Source organism: Pezoporus flaviventris, unplaced genomic scaffold (genome assembly GCF_033815535.1).
Source record: "Pezoporus flaviventris isolate CSIRO_AGI_PZ_B2104156 unplaced genomic scaffold, CSIRO_AGI_Pfla_v1 ptg000003l, whole genome shotgun sequence".
Classification (NCBI taxonomy): domain Eukaryota; kingdom Metazoa; phylum Chordata; class Aves; order Psittaciformes; family Psittacidae; genus Pezoporus; species Pezoporus flaviventris.
The window spans coordinates 8137973-8153814 of record NW_026892551.1 but is presented as its reverse complement, the minus strand read 5'-3'; the positions used below and the strand labels follow the sequence as shown (position 1 = coordinate 8153814).

At 39.0% G+C, this 15842-nt stretch overlaps 1 long non-coding RNA gene across 2 annotated transcripts in view; it reads left to right on the top strand.

Moving 5' to 3' along the window:
* Window positions 1-15842, top strand: part of LOC133265035 (uncharacterized) — a 188204-nt gene that overhangs the window by 111816 nt on the left and 60546 nt on the right. The window lies entirely within an intron of this gene.

Sequence of the window (15842 nt, the reverse complement as noted above, 5' to 3'; positions counted from 1 at the left end):
TGAAATGTAGCAACTGTGTTTGCAGTTATGCAGTAAATGCACTTAGCCTGAATTTGAGTGACTTGGTCACTCTCTTGGTGGAGCTATGGATGAAGCAGGGTACCAGGGGAATGTATACAACCTTTTGATAACATGGGTGTAAGTTTCTACAACAGTTAGTTCTTTGTGCTTGCATGATGCATGCCTACACTTGCAGCTAGTGTGAACTTCATCACCAGGAAAGAGACAGCATAGCTCTATGATCCAAGAACTATGGCACACTGCAGCAAAATGAGCTAGTCCTTCTGTCTGTGCATAGTGCCAATCAGTAAAGTAATCACATGCTTTCTGTCCTCTTCCATATGGTGATGAGGGGCAGTCAAGGGACTTCTCTGTGCTGCTGCTGAGTCTGGAAATGATGAAAAGAAGAACTGAACAATGTCTTTGGAAGGAATGAAACAGGTATGAAGTAAAAGGGTTGATCTGACAAGTATAAATCTGATAACTGAAACTATCATACCACTTTGGCATAAAAAAGCAGGCAAAAACTGGGAGGAGAAAGATCAGCTACTGTTTCTCAGCAGTTTACCTGGACTGAGGAGATGTCCATTCTAATTTAACCTAGTTTGCTCAACCTTACTTAGTCAGCAGGAAGACACCATTAGATTTCAAATTACAGAGCATATACAGGTATTTTTAAAAGTATTGAATGAGTAGAATACTCCTCCCTCGAGCTTAGACTGCAAGTGAATAATTTCTGTTCCTTATCTCAGCAGCTTTTTTCCAACTAGTCACTTGAATTACCTGCCAGTGTCTTCGCCTCTGTGGCCCTCTGCTGTATTTTCATGATAGACTCCATTAAGGACTAAATAGCCCCTTTCTACCTGTTGGGTTTCACTTTAGATATTTCACCAAGTCTAGAATGAATCTTTAAAAACTACGTATTTGTAACAGACAAAAAAAGTGAACCGCATACCAGTGTTCAATACATTACTGTAAGCATTAGGATTATGAGACGGTTCCAAATATGAACATAGGTTTTAAAATATATAAAAGCTATATTTTTAAATACAATAAACATTTAAGCTTTCTTCCAAAGTACATTACAGACTTGATAAATGTTGCGAGGTGCTGGGGTGTTCGACTGAGGGAGATAAGTACGTCTTGAAAAATATTGGAGTATCGTCATTTTTCCCAGAGTTGGAAATACTAAATTTACATTTCATTGTAATCCATTCATTGGTTTATACACCTTTGGTTCTCCAGGGAGTACCACAGATTCAGATGGTCTCCCAGAGTGCTGGATTTTGTATTTGAATCTCTGATTTAGCTGAAAGATGTATTAAGAAACCTCATGTAGCTAGACAGTTCCCTATTGACTACACGTCTGAGGAGGCTCAGGAGTGCAAGTTATGCCAGCAAGGATACGGAATAAATTACACTCAGTAATTTGCCTCTAGATCAGCCTTTCTCCACACAGTAGAATAATATATTCATCTGGACAAGCAGGCCCCATTTCAGAGAGTGTTTTATGTAAAGTATATAGCTTGCAAGAGAGCAGAACATATCAAATATTTGGCACAGAGGTTACTTCCACAATCCCTCAAGAAAACAGTACTTATTTCAACTTGTGGAGACTTGCACTGTCAACTGAAAAACTCAGTTCTTATATATCTGTGTGGCAGTCGTACTTGGATTAACCATCACTTTGAATAAAATTTTTAAAGGACTTTGACTTTAAGGATAATCGCCATATTATAGAATCATAGATAGCTTGGGTTGAAAGGGAACCTCAAAGGTTTTCATACTCATGCTGAGTATAGTCCAACCCACTAGCAATGAGCAGGAACATCTTCAACCAGATCATCCAGCCTGGCCTTGAATGTCTTCAGGGATGGGACATCTACCGCCTCTCTGGGAAAGTTGTTCCAGTATTTTAGCACCCTCATTGTAAAGAAATTCTTCCTTATGTCCAGCCTGAATCACCCTTCTTTTACATTAAAACCATTACCCCTCGCCCTATCACAACAGGCCCTGTTAAAAACTATCCCCGTCTTTCTTATAGGCCCCTTTTAAGTACTGAAAGGCTGCAATAAGGTCTTCCTGGAGCCTTCTCTTTTCCAGGCTGAACAACCCCAACTTTCCCAGCTTTTCCTCACAGAAGTGGTATTCCATTTCTCTGGTAATTCTTTGGCCCTGATGGACAATGCTATTTCCAGATGGGAATGGTATTCCAGTCTAAAGAGTTAGTCTGTGATGGGTAAGCCACAGACCCTGGCAGTTTGGTTTAGGTAGATATGACCTGACAGCTATGGGTAAATGCCTGAATTCTGAAATATAATCTTCATTTATCAGTTATGCTTCTCCTCTACAGCAAGATTTTATTGCTTTCTTGTCAGAGTTTTTATGCCTGAATAGTAGGTCTGGATTTCCACACTTCAGTAATGACCACCTAGTAGGGATAGCAAGTGTCCCAGCTATCCTCCTCTGGCTATTCAAAGTGTTCCTGAAACCTCCTTGAATTTAAGAACTAAAGGTCTTTACCACTACAGAGTATATATTATATCCTGCAAATTTAAAAATCCTGGAGACCTTTCAGTCAGTCTGAAAAAAACCCGGATACTTGGTGACCCAACTGAGAAATTACAGAACTACAGCAAGCAACTTCTAGTTTCAAAGGATTTTGGCTATTTGTTTTCCCCTAAAAAGGACTTAACTGAGGGGAACATATTGTTGCATAGAAAAAAAAAATACATAATTTGTCTTTCAAGATCAGAAAGCAGTGAAAAAAGAAGGCCTCCAGGACCTTTTAAAATTGCAACTTTGAAGATTCACAGTTCTGATTTTGACAAAAGTCGCTCTAACCTTGGTAGTACCAATAGTACTTAACAGAAAGAGACATTCTGATTTTTGTGGAAAAATGAATCATAGAAACAGAATGGGTAGAGTTGGAAAAGAGCTTAAGATCATGTAGTTCCACCCCTCCTGCCATGGGCAGGGATGCTTTACAGTAGACCATGTTGCCCAAGGTTCTGTCCAACCTGACCTTGAACACTGCCAGAGATGGAGCATTTACCGTTGCCTTGGGCAACCTACTCCAGTGCCTCACCACCCTCACAGTAAAGAGCTTCTTTCTTATATCTAACTTGAACTTCCCCCATTTAAGTTTAAACCCATTCCCCCTTGTCCTATCACTAAAGTGCCTCATGATGAGTCCCCCTCCAGCATCCAGTGCTGGAGAAGAAATCATGTGTCCAAGAAGCCTATCATAGAATCATAGAATAGTTAGGGTTGGAAAGGACCTTAAGATCATCAAGTTCCAACCCCCCTGCCATGGGCAGGGACACCTTACGCTAAATCATATCACTCAAGGCTCTGTCCAGCCTGGACTTGAGCACCACCAGGGATGAAACATTCACAACTTTCCTGGGCAACCCATTCCAGTGTCTCACTACCCTTACAGTAGAGAACTTCTTTCTTATATCCAATCTAAACTTCCCTTGTTTAAGTTTGAACCCATTACCCCTTGTCCCATCAATACAGTCCCTAATGAAGAGTCCCTCTCCAGCATCCCTATAGGCCCTTTTCAGATACTGGAAGGCTGCTGTGAGGCCTCCATGCAGTTTTTACTTCTCCAGGCTGAACAGCCCCAACTTTCTCAGCCTGTCTTCATATGGGAGGTGCTCCAGTCCCCTGATCATCCTCATGGCCCTCCTCTGGAGTTGTTCCAACAGTTCCATGTCCTCTTTATGTTGAGGACACCAGAACTGCACACAATACTCCAAGTGACATCTCACGATAGCAGAGTAGAGGGGCAGGATCACCTCCTTCAACCTGCTGGTCACACTCCTTTTGATGCAGCCCAGGATACGGTTGGCTTTCTGGGCTGCAAGTGCAAACTGCCAGCTCATGTTAAGTTTCCTATTGACCAACACCCCCAAGTCCTTCTCCGCAGGGCTGCTCTGAATCTCTTCTCTGCCCAACCTGTAGCTGTGCCTGGGACTCCTCCAACCCAGGTGTAGGACCTTGCACTTGTCATGGTTAAACTTCATGAGGTTGGCATCAGCCCACTTCACAAGCGTGTCGAGGTCCCTCTGGATGGCATTCCTTCCCTCAAGGGTATCAACCAAACCACAGACCATCAGATGATGAAAACATTGGTGCAGCTAAAACTCATCCTTCTGCTGAAAACTTGCTCAGCCTCCAAAGTTTCACCCTTCAGCAATGCTGAATTGCTTGCCTCTCTTTCCAGGCTGTCTTCATGCAATGTCAGAATACTGCAAACAGTGCTGTTCACACAGCATTTCTGGCAGCACCCAATCCACAAAACACTTGATATGTGGTGCAAAGTCTTGTTCACTTGGCATGAGAATAACTGCCCTCTCCCAGGCCTTCTCTAGCCATATGTTCACATCACTCCTGTTGACACTGGTGGGAAATACAATGAACTCAGAGGAAAAGCCTATTAAAACAAGTGGTGCTGTATCAGTTATAACATGCTTCAGTCAAAAAAAAAGGAGGAGTTTAGCTATTTAATCCATGTAAGTCATAGGAAACTGGATAAAAGGAAAGTAAAAAAAAATCTCTTATCTGGCTGAAATATTCTTGTTGGAATGAATGAACTTTTGCCACAGGTAATCCAGAAGTGTTTCTGCAAATTGCTGAATTTAGACCAAAACTCATCAGGCTTTAGAAACCTCCTGAAAAACCTTAATTAGGTAAAATATATCTTCTGTTCCCTCTGTAGAGCCTTTGGATATGGGTAACTCCAGAAAATGAACTCAGACTCTTAAGAGTCTAAAAGAAATAAAGAAGTCTTCTCTGTTTCAATAATTTAAATGAGGATGCTCACAACATCCAGCATACTTGTTTCGTATTATCTGGAGATGATATTTCATTCTTACATTTGTTGTGTACTTGGAATAATTTTTGTTAGACACCTTAGAACATTCTATGAGTGAAACTTAAGTGTATAGAATTCCTTTGATTTATCAGCATATGCATGTGTTACCTACTTATATATATGTAGATATATTGAATATACTTCAACCCTTATAATTAATACTTATATTTAATGTATAATCCATCTGTTTTAGACAAATTACTCTCTTTCTAGTATTTAGTGCTGAAGATAATAGGTGAAATATGGATTTTCTTTTTGGTTCTATCATTGGGAACAATTTGTTTAGTTATTCCAGAATTTTATTCCACCATCTGTTAGAAAGCTTTGTAGATCAATATAAAGCACAACATAAAAATAACTGGTTTTTACTGCAAAGAAAACAATATAAAATATAGGAAAAATGAGGATTTTTTTTGTCAATACTATTAATTCCTACTCAGCCTGAGCAATTTCTTCTTCCATGCTTTGTGGAATATAAATGCATAATACATACCTATACTTCTAACACGAATTAGATGACTTTGAAGCACTAGTAAGGAAATTTGGCAGTGAGTAAAATGAGTTTGCTGCTAATAACTGAGAAACCGTGTTTCAACTCACTGTGTGGATACAATTTCATTAAATTGTTGTAGACATTTTTTCTGAAATATCTTTCTTATAACAGTTAGGCCCTGGATCAATCAGGATCAGCTGAAACCTAAAGAAAACTGATTATTAATGGTGGGAAGTTGTTCTTTTCTATATCAACTAGAATGGGGTTTAGACAGGGCACTTGAAAGAGAAGGAAACATTGTAATCATTAGACAGCATAAGGCATAGGAATTCCTCTAACAATTTCATTTTGAAACTTGAAAAATATTTATATTTGTATGTGAAAGTTCTTCCCCAAAGGAAAATTTTCCATATCTCTTGATAAGTTATAATGGATATTAACTTTCAGTATTAAAAATGTACACTGTACTTTGGATATGAATTTGTCTGGCTTCAGGTTCTTTTAACAGTCTCTTTGATCAGCTGGAAAGACAGATCTTCCTGAGTTGTCCACCTCTTCTAAAAGTGAATAACTAGTCTGTCAATGTACACAGTGCATTTTTCTGTGGCTGGTTTTGCAGATATTTTCTGATAGAGAAAAAGGGGATTCAGTTTAGAATTTTGGAAATGTGTGTTCATTATAGGCTATTCTTGCCCTTTTTCCATCTCTGTCCAGATATCATGCTGCTTTCCTCTGACTTCTCAGCCCTCATCTTGTTGCTCAGTGAGCCATAGTCATATCATCTGGCTTTCACAGCTGTAATACAACACTCCTTTTCAATCCCATTCTCTCTCCATAAGTAATTCTAGCTCCCCAATCTTAATTACTCAGACAGTCTTTCCTTTGCACTCTGTTTTCATTCATCCTACTTTGGACCAAATTTTCTCCTCTCCTGACCTTCTTGCTCCAGTCCCACTGTCTGGACACACTGTCTATTTCTACCTCTTTATCAGGTTTATGCAATTTTCCCTCAGTTTAAGCACATTTTCACAATTTCTTGATTGCAGATTCATTACCTAGCTAGCACTAGCATCTGTCAGTTCATCCCTTAGTTAAGTAGGTTTTGGTTACCCAAATTCTGCCCATCTCCTCTCCCTGGTAGAGCTGCAGAGAGTTTGTATTCTAAAGCCATGGCAATGTTGAAGTTTCTAAAGGAATGGGCCACAAGTGTTTGTTTTCTAACTGGTATATAAGTGATTGTTTGCTTACCCTAATCACTTCCATTTTCAGAAACAGCTGAACAAGTTTATCTGAGAACTACCCAAGAATTTTAGTCACAAGATGACATTTAGAATATAAGATTTCAGGCCACCATTAGAATTGTTTAAAGAACCATATGATTTTTGAGGTGTTTACCAAACTGTTAGCAATGTTTAGCTCCATCATCTTGTTTCAGCCTCCAACAACGGAGTGTAACTACCCATAGATGTTTAAAGCTTGACTTCCATGAAGCTTCTTTGGTGAAATAATTGAGATATCTGAGATGCATATGCGTAGGGTAGGATTATTTCTCTTTAACTTAAACTACTAAACCAGATGTATAGTGTAAGATAGTATTGTACTGTACATCAGTAATCAGCAGAGAGAGACAGTATCTAGTAATTCATCCTGTTTACCCTAGACACCTACCTGAGGAAGGATCAGGTCACCCTCTAGCAAACTCTAAATTCAATCCACTAACTGTAGATGTAGCATTCATAAGACTGAATGCCTACATTATGGCAGCTAATAAAGTGTGATGAATCATACTCTGAGAATATAAGCTGATAGATTTATGTTTATTGAAAGAGACCTTTGTAACATTGAGCTATCTCTGAGTTATGACAATTACTAATAGTTTTAAATCATACATTCCAGGGCAATTTCTGTATTCAAAGGTATGTTATTCTGATGATATAATTTAACAGAAGTATTTCATTTGCAAATGTTCTTTACCAAGGTACACAGTTTCTCCCACTAAGGGATTCATATCTGCTAGATATTCTAGATATCAAAACTGCTGGGAGTGTGGAAGTGCCATTTAGCTGGAATGAATGAAATGTTGGGTATGCAAACGGATTCTGGATGCTCGTTTGTTCTGACGTTGCAGGAAGTTTGTCTATAGTCAATATTACACATACTTGGGGATGGCCCAGGATATAATATTTGTGTATTTGCTCATCTGTGCAAATGAAGATGTCACGAAAGCAGTTGAGAAGTTAAACTAGACAGAGGGATAGTGACATATTATGAAAATCACAAAACAAATGGAAAATGCTCAGTCTTCACAATTCATGGTTTTCTTGTGACATCAATTTATAGCTCTATAAAATGCACGCATTTGTTGCAATGGTTAGTCATGTGAGATTAGCCTTGTAATGCTGGCAGAATCTTTAAAGGCATGGAAGGAACTATAGTAGTAGTAGTGGTTTCCCTCCTTCTCTTTAGAGGTTTGCAGATTTGCAGTCTGACTCCTTTAGAGCAAGTGCCTTGGCAACAAAAAGCACTGTTAAGTCTTACACCAGTATTAATTTAAAAATATTTGTACAGCATTTCATGATAGTTATTCATCTAGCTCTTCTTTAATTTTAGTGCTCATTATCATTGATATCAATGACACTTGTATGAGCACAAATACAAAACACTGATTGTTTTGAAATGTGTAATATCAAATGCTTCTGCTTACAGAGAGACATAATTCAAACAAAAAGCATGTTTTATTTGTTTTTGAAAATACTTATAAATTGCTGTGCAGAGTTATGCTGTAATCACAACACAAACTGCCATACTATTACATTACAGCACAAGTACAGTCAAGAATGTGGTCTTGTAAGACCAGAAAATTGAACCTATTTCAATATTTTTGAGGTTACTGACATTTTTCTGGACTCTGTTCTTTTGCTTATCACTCTTCTGTTTTGATGGACACAGACCAGCCCTAAAATGAAAAAAAAACCTGTTTAGATGATTCAAACCATTTTAAGGAAGGAAGCTGGATATCAGTAGGAAAATGAAAAGTGCAGGTGGTATGCGAACACTATGGCGGTTGCAGGGTCTCTGGTCAGAGGTAGCCATTGAAAATCACATGAATGTACCACTATTGGCTCACTGACTGCAATGACTGAAAATGACTAAAATAATTTCTGCCCAGACTCCTCTTAGTAGCTAAATCTAATTCATGTTTTCACCATATTCAATCACTCCTGTCAAGCTCCACTGCGAAATCATCCTTTCCTCTTTAATGCCTTTCTAGCTTCCCTGCTTGCAGCCTGGGCTGTCACCACAGTCCTCTCACAAACATGTCATCTCCAGCTCTTCCCTGAACTCTTTCTTACTGAGGGAGAAGGCAGCACAGTGCTGTAGCTGGTTGATGGTGGGGCAGACTGGTCAAACAGCAGTCTCACTGAGAAGATCACCCCTGAATTCACACGGATGCTATTCCTTCAAAAGGCTTCAGTTTGATTTTCTTTCCTCTTTGGATCCTGTTCCTTCTTACAATTACCTATGAACATGTCACTACTGCTTGTTAACTATCACTAAATCAATAAATTGCATAGCAGCAGTAGAAAGAAGAGGAAGAACTTACCAGGACTGGAAAGCTAGTAGGATGTAAAACTGTTAGGATGCCATATTTACTCAAACACATCAGATTAAAAAAAACTACTTATAGAAACTATTTATTTCTTTAGTTACTTTAGTGAAAATTAAATTTTTATTGCTCATTTGGACATGACAATAAAGAGCTTGAATAAAACATGACAATGGTTAAAGACAAATATTGGCCCACTAAAAACTGTTTAGAAAAGGTGCCTAGGAGACTTAGTGAGATGAACTCATCCTGATTCTCTATGAGAACCCTGACACCACTCAGTTTTAAATTACTGAAATTAATCACTGACACCTGCCTACTACATCCATAGGTGCATCAGTCTTGATTGTTTCCTTCTCAGTTGGTATTATATGAAAAGTGACTCACAAACTATTGTAATATCCTTTGCATTGACCATAAATTAGGTTAGGGCATTAAAAAAAAAGGTACAAAGCATACCCCAAATGTTCTGAGATGTATTTTTAAGTATAAATAAATTATATATACATAAATATCCTGTAAAAGGATATTTATTTTTAAAGGCTTAAATCCTGAAGGATTTACCTGGAAAACAGGCTAACACTGTGATGGATATAAAAGGAAAGGATTAATATGAAAAAATATTCAATGTAAATAGATGTTAAGGCTGAATCTATTATGTATGTCAAGAAAGTGATGAACAAGCCCAGAACTGTTATCCTGATAAATCTCATATCTTATGTTTTATAACTATCTGCAAAAGAAATGTTAATAATTCTAAAGAAAGGAAATAAAAATGTTTGTACGTACTATGAAGTTTGTGATACAGTAACTAAACTAATAAAGTAGCTCAGTTTATGTCGCAGTCTGGGGCTAGTATTACATTTGTGCAGCAACTGAATTGACAAGGGATTTGTTTGCATTGGTACTCATTTAGCACATATCCTTCAGTGCATAAGTTTATATCACCTGAGAGGTAATCACAGAGGGCAAATGAGCTTTCTTCACCTGTCTTTCCCCTATGATCTGGCAAAGGAATTTTGAAGCTTAAGGAATCAAAATCTACCTTTCAGTATTGCCACCAGTCAACACAGAGCAAGATGGCTGCTCTTGTTTTGTAAAGTTGAATCATTACTAAAGGCCCAAATGTAGGCTTCCTTCCACATATTTTGTGTTACTTTCCTCCACCTTGGTGCCTTTGGCTCCTCTTTTCCAGTTCAAGCTCCATTAATCTGTTATCTTTTCCTAGCTTAGCACCAACATACATATTATCCATCTGTTTTCATCGTATTCAATCACTCCTGTCAAGCTCCACAGGAAAATCATCCTTACCTCTTTAATGCCTTCCTAGATACTCAGCTCTAGCTTAACTGAACCCCAGGACCACAGTCTCCAATGACTTTTTGCCACTTTTAACTCATTTCTTACATCTATCTCTTTTCTTGCCTTTACTACTGTTTCTGCTAGAATTTTGCTCTTTTTCCAAGAAAGCATAGGCAACACAGGTCATGACCTTCCTATCTCAGCTTGGCATGCATCTCCATTTTCTCCCTTCTTTTGCAGATCTTGCACTGTTTTCTGTCATAGACACTGACATTTCTCCTTTGCTCTCTCCTCCAAATCCTGTCCACATGCTCCAGTGACCCTGTTCTATTCCAGCTCCTCACGTACTTTGTTCCCACACACAGACTCACTCTTATCCTTAACCTCACACTCTACTTTGACTTTCCCCTCATGATACAATTTGCTTCAGATGCTTCAGCCTTAGAAAATATCACCTTTGACCTTTCTTTCCTCTCCACATACAGCCTTAACTCCCGTCTCGATTTTGTTTTAGATTTAGCAGGTAGCTTGTTTACAACAAGAATCAGTAATTCTTCTTCTCTCTTTCCAACACATACCCTCTCCAACACAGCTTTTGCCCCCTGCCCTCTATGGCAACTATTCTTGCCAGACACTGCAAAAACTTCTTTCTTGCCATTCTTGTTCTCATTGTCCTTGACATATCTTTCATGCAGCTTCCCATCCTTTTCTTTACCTAAGATTGTCTGCTCCCTTTACATGATACTGCCTTCTACCAGTCTCCCTTTCTGTTCATGCTTTTGTCACATCCTCTATAAATCCATCTCAGATTTCTTCCCCATACAGGAAGGAGTTACAAAAAGTCTGTTCTCTTCTTTCTTTATATTTATATTATTTGTATAAGAAAATGAACTGCAGGTGTTCAAAGACATACCTTCTTTTTCATAGAATAGAATAATTAGGGTTGGAAAGGACCTTAAGATCATCTAGTTCCAACCCCTCTGTCATGGGCAGGGACACCTTACATTAAATCGTATCACCCAAGGCCTCATCCAACCTGGTCTTGAACACTGCCAGGGATGGAGCATTCACAACCTCCCTGGGCAACCTATTCCAGTGGCTCACCAACCTAACAGGAAAGAATTTCCTTCTTGTATCCAATCTAAACTTCCCCTGTTTAAGTTTTAACTCATTACCCCTTGTCCTATCACTACAGTCCCTAATGAAGAGTCTCTCTCCAGCATCCCTATAGGCCCCCTTCAGATACTGGAAGGCTGCTATGAGGTCTCCACGCAGCCTTCTCTTCTCCAGGCTGAACAGCCTCAACTTCCTCAGCCTGTCTTCAGACAGGAGGTGCTCCAGTCCCCTGATCACCCTCGTGGCCCTCCTCTGGACTTGTTCCAACAGTTCCATGTCCTTTTTATGTTGAGGACACCAGAACTGCACACAATACTCCAGGTGAGGTCTCACAAGAGCAGAGTAGAGGGGCAGGATCACCTCCTTCGACCTGCTGGTCACGTTCCTTTTGATGCAGCCCAGGATACGGTTGGCTTTCTGGGCTGCGAGCACACACTGCCGGCCCATGTTCATTTTCTCATCAACCAACACCCAAGTCCTTCTCCGCAGGGCTCCTCTGAATCTCTTCTCTGCCCAACCTGTAGCTGTGCCTGGGATTCCTCCAACCCAGGTGTAGGACCTTGCACTTGTCATGGTTAAACCTCATAAGGTTGGCATCAGCCCACCTCACAAGTGTGTCAAGGTCCCTCTGGATGGCATTCCTTCCCTCCAGGGTATCAACTGAACCACACAGCTTGGTGTCATCGGCAAACTTGCTGAGGGTGCACTCAATCCCACTGTCCATGTCAGCTACAAAGATGTTGAACAAGACCGGTCCCAACATCGATCCCTGAGGGACACCACTTGTTACTGGTCTCCAGCCGGACATTGAGCCATTGACCACAACTCTTTGTGTGCAGCCATCCAGCCAGTTCTTTATCCACTGAGTGGTCCAGCCATCAAATTGATGTCGCTCCAATTTAGAGACAAGGATGTCAAACACTTTACACAAGTCCAGGTAGATGACATTAACTGCTCTACCCCTACCCATCACTTCCGTAGCCCCATCATAGAAGGCCACCAAATTGGTCAGGCAGGATTTCCCCTTAGTGAAGCCATGCTGGCTGTCACCAAGCACCTTGTTGATTTTCATGTGCCTTAGCATGCCTTCCAGGAGAATCTGCTCCAAGATTTTGCCAGGCACAGAGGTGAGACTGACTGGTCTGTAATTCCTTGGGTCATCCATTTTCCCCTTCTTGAAAATGGGGGTTATATTTCCCTTTTTCTACTTGTCGGGAACTTCACCTGACTGCCATGATTTCTCAAATATGATGGCCAGCGGCTTCGCAACTTCATTTGACAGCTCCTTCAGGACCCGCGGATGGATCTCATCAGGACCTGTGGACTTGTGCACTTTCAGATTTTTAAGATGGTCTTGAACCAGTTCCTCTCTTACAGTGGGTGCAAGGTCTTCATTCTGCAAGAAAGTCTGCTTTGTGGATTTCTATCTGTCTGTGGGTACCTGACTTCTTTGTAAGTTAAATAGAGTGCAGTGTCCCTGCCCATGGCAGTGGGCCTGAAACTAGATGATCTTAAGGTGCTTTCCAACCCTAACGATTCTATGATTCTATGATTCTAAAAAAGCTAAGGAAGGCCCTTAATTATCTTCTGACATATACTCTCCAATAACACTCTCTTGGATCAGTGGATCATACTTTCACATTCCTGAAGCTGAAGCATATTATAAAAGTACTTTTTTTAATAACATATGTATTGTAGATCCTATCAGACTGTTCCTATGTTCACTAAGACTTTCAGTAAAACATTTTAAAGATTAATTTTCTGCATCCTCTCAGGTATTCCCTTCATACACATACATGCACACAGAACAAATCCTTCATCACTTCTACCTAACTTATTGCAACACTGTTTTGTCCAACATTAATGAACACTGCTGTGTCACACTTAGATTGTTGTTGCAAAGACCATCCCCCAGTTCAGGGACTTCATAATATTTCCTTTCTTTCTTCTCTTGTCTCTCTCCTTGCTTGCTGCAGTATATATTATAGCAACCTGTGAACACTCTTCACACTTCTCTATTTTTAATTTTCAATTTATTATTGGACTCTGATGCACAGTCAGTGTCAGGACTGGTTTTCCTCTTGTTCTGTTTTCAAATAAGCTTTTACCTCCAAGCTGCCCTTCATGATTGCCTTAACATTTGCAAATACAACTTCCCTTCTACTAATTCCCCATTCCAGAAGTTCTCTCTTTTCTGTGATGCCCACAAAAAAAAAAGCTTGAGAACAAATTTTATCATTTTATTAATAGAAATATCATGCTGTTGTTAAAAATAACCACTAAGCTGGCAGGCATAGCATAATCATCTCTCAATAGCCCTCTATGTCCATCTACCTGTAAGCATACAATTTTTCTTGGGTTATGGTAAAATTGTATGTTCTTTAGGGCAGGGACTAGCTCTCTCTTCTGTGTTTGCACATTGCTTAATACAATGATGTCCTGGTTAGTGACTCCTGGGTGGACAAGTAAATAATAATGATAATATCTCCTCTCTTCCTTCTACAGAGCTCACCCACTGAGCTTACGGCCTAAATGAAACCCAGGGTGATTAATAATGCATCCTTTTACTGACTCTTACATGTTATTATTCTTGTCACCTGTCAGGATCCACTTTGAGGGAAATCTGTTGTTTTCTGATGAAAAAGAGAGTGAAAAAGAGGCAATTTCTTTTGCCCAAGTCATCAGAAAAAAAAAAAAAAAAAAAAAAAGGATGAATCATAGTGAAAAAAAGCATGAAAGAATGAAACCTACTATCCTGGAAGGTAGTCTTAGAAGTCGATGGAGTTTTGAGGGACTCTTATAATGATCCCCGAATGTTATGTTAGGAATACAACTTTCAGCCCTATTCTGGTACTATGCTTATTATTGTGTAGACATTTGCCAACTGAAAACTAGACTGAAAGACCATCAACTCATTTCACATAGGCCACTGAACCATAAGTAGATGATAATGAATTTTGGTTCCTACCAACATGGACCAGATTTAAAGCGATGACCTAGAGGTGAGAAACTCTACATTTCATTACCATTCCCCTGAGTAATCCAGTTCTCAAATCACAGGATGAAAAGAAGGAGTGAAAAACCAAGCCTTCCTGGTGTGAGTTAAAGGTCTGCATGAACTTTGAATTTCAAAGCTTTTTTCTCAATCATTAATTTCATTCAACTAAAGTAGACTTTAAAGTCTTTAATTTATGACTGATAATCTCAATAGTCAAAATAAAGAGAAAAACAATTTCAAAAAGAATTGGAGGGTAGTTAATTCCTCTTGCTGCCATTCACCCATCCCCCTTCCATTTTTCTTTGTCACAACCAGCCCAGTGAGAGAGATCAGATTAAATATGATTGCCTACTTTCTGCCTAGCTTACCTATAGTGTTTTCAAAAATAAATGTTATGGCTGGTCTTGTATGAGTTTCAAACACGTATTTGGCCTCTTAATATTTTATTTGGGTTTTTTTACATTTTTTCTTTAATACTTTAAAGTTTTTGTAGTGAGGGAAAATAGCTAGCACAGTGAACTACACAAGTGAACCAGTTTGCATATGGATGCTTGAAAGATCCTAAGCCTGATTTTCTCTAGCACTGGACTACTAGAAAAGTTATGGATAAATCATAATGAACAAATGCACATTTCAGCTTTTGCTAAATGGGTCTTAGGAAAATAAACTGTGGAAAGATTGCAAGTTGGTGCCATTGAAATGACAACTAAAGAATAAACATAATGCGATCAAATTCATTCTTACTAAACTTTAGACCTTTTGCTGTAATTCTTTATATAAAAATCTCCTTTTTTCCTTGACCATTAATACTGATAATTATATCTGTATTTCTTAAGAATATTATGAGTTTCCATTTCTGCATAGTAGCAGATTGAATTTATTCACCTTACGGATATATTATTATCACAGATAATAACTGCAGCATGATAATTATCATTAATTATTCATTTGGATTAAGAGGCAAATAGGCTTGCATTCAAGGGTCTTCCAGAGCAGTGTTCATTGTTCCAGGGCCCTGTGTGCCAGTGTGACTAATTCATACTCCTTTCAGTGCCACTGTTGACATCTGACCGGTCCCATATGTATTTATTTCAAAATATTATAAAAAGAATAAGTGCATCATTTCAGGACATAACCACTAAAATAGACATATGGTTCTTTTCTGCCCTGAGTGAGAATGCACAATTTTCCATTAGAGGATATGCTCACAGAGTATCTCTTCAGTAGATCTGTATGTATGCCTTATCTTTGCATTCTTATGTCATCCTACTTAAGCTTATATAAGCCAGTATATTTACATAATAGTTTTTAGCACAAATAATAATGTGTGAAGCTGTACAATTTGTTGTTCACTGAACATAATATTTAGTCAAACTGATTTTAATCCGTTCTGAAGCTGAACTAGGTTTAATGTACAAAGATCTTCTCAGCACAAGGTTAGAAA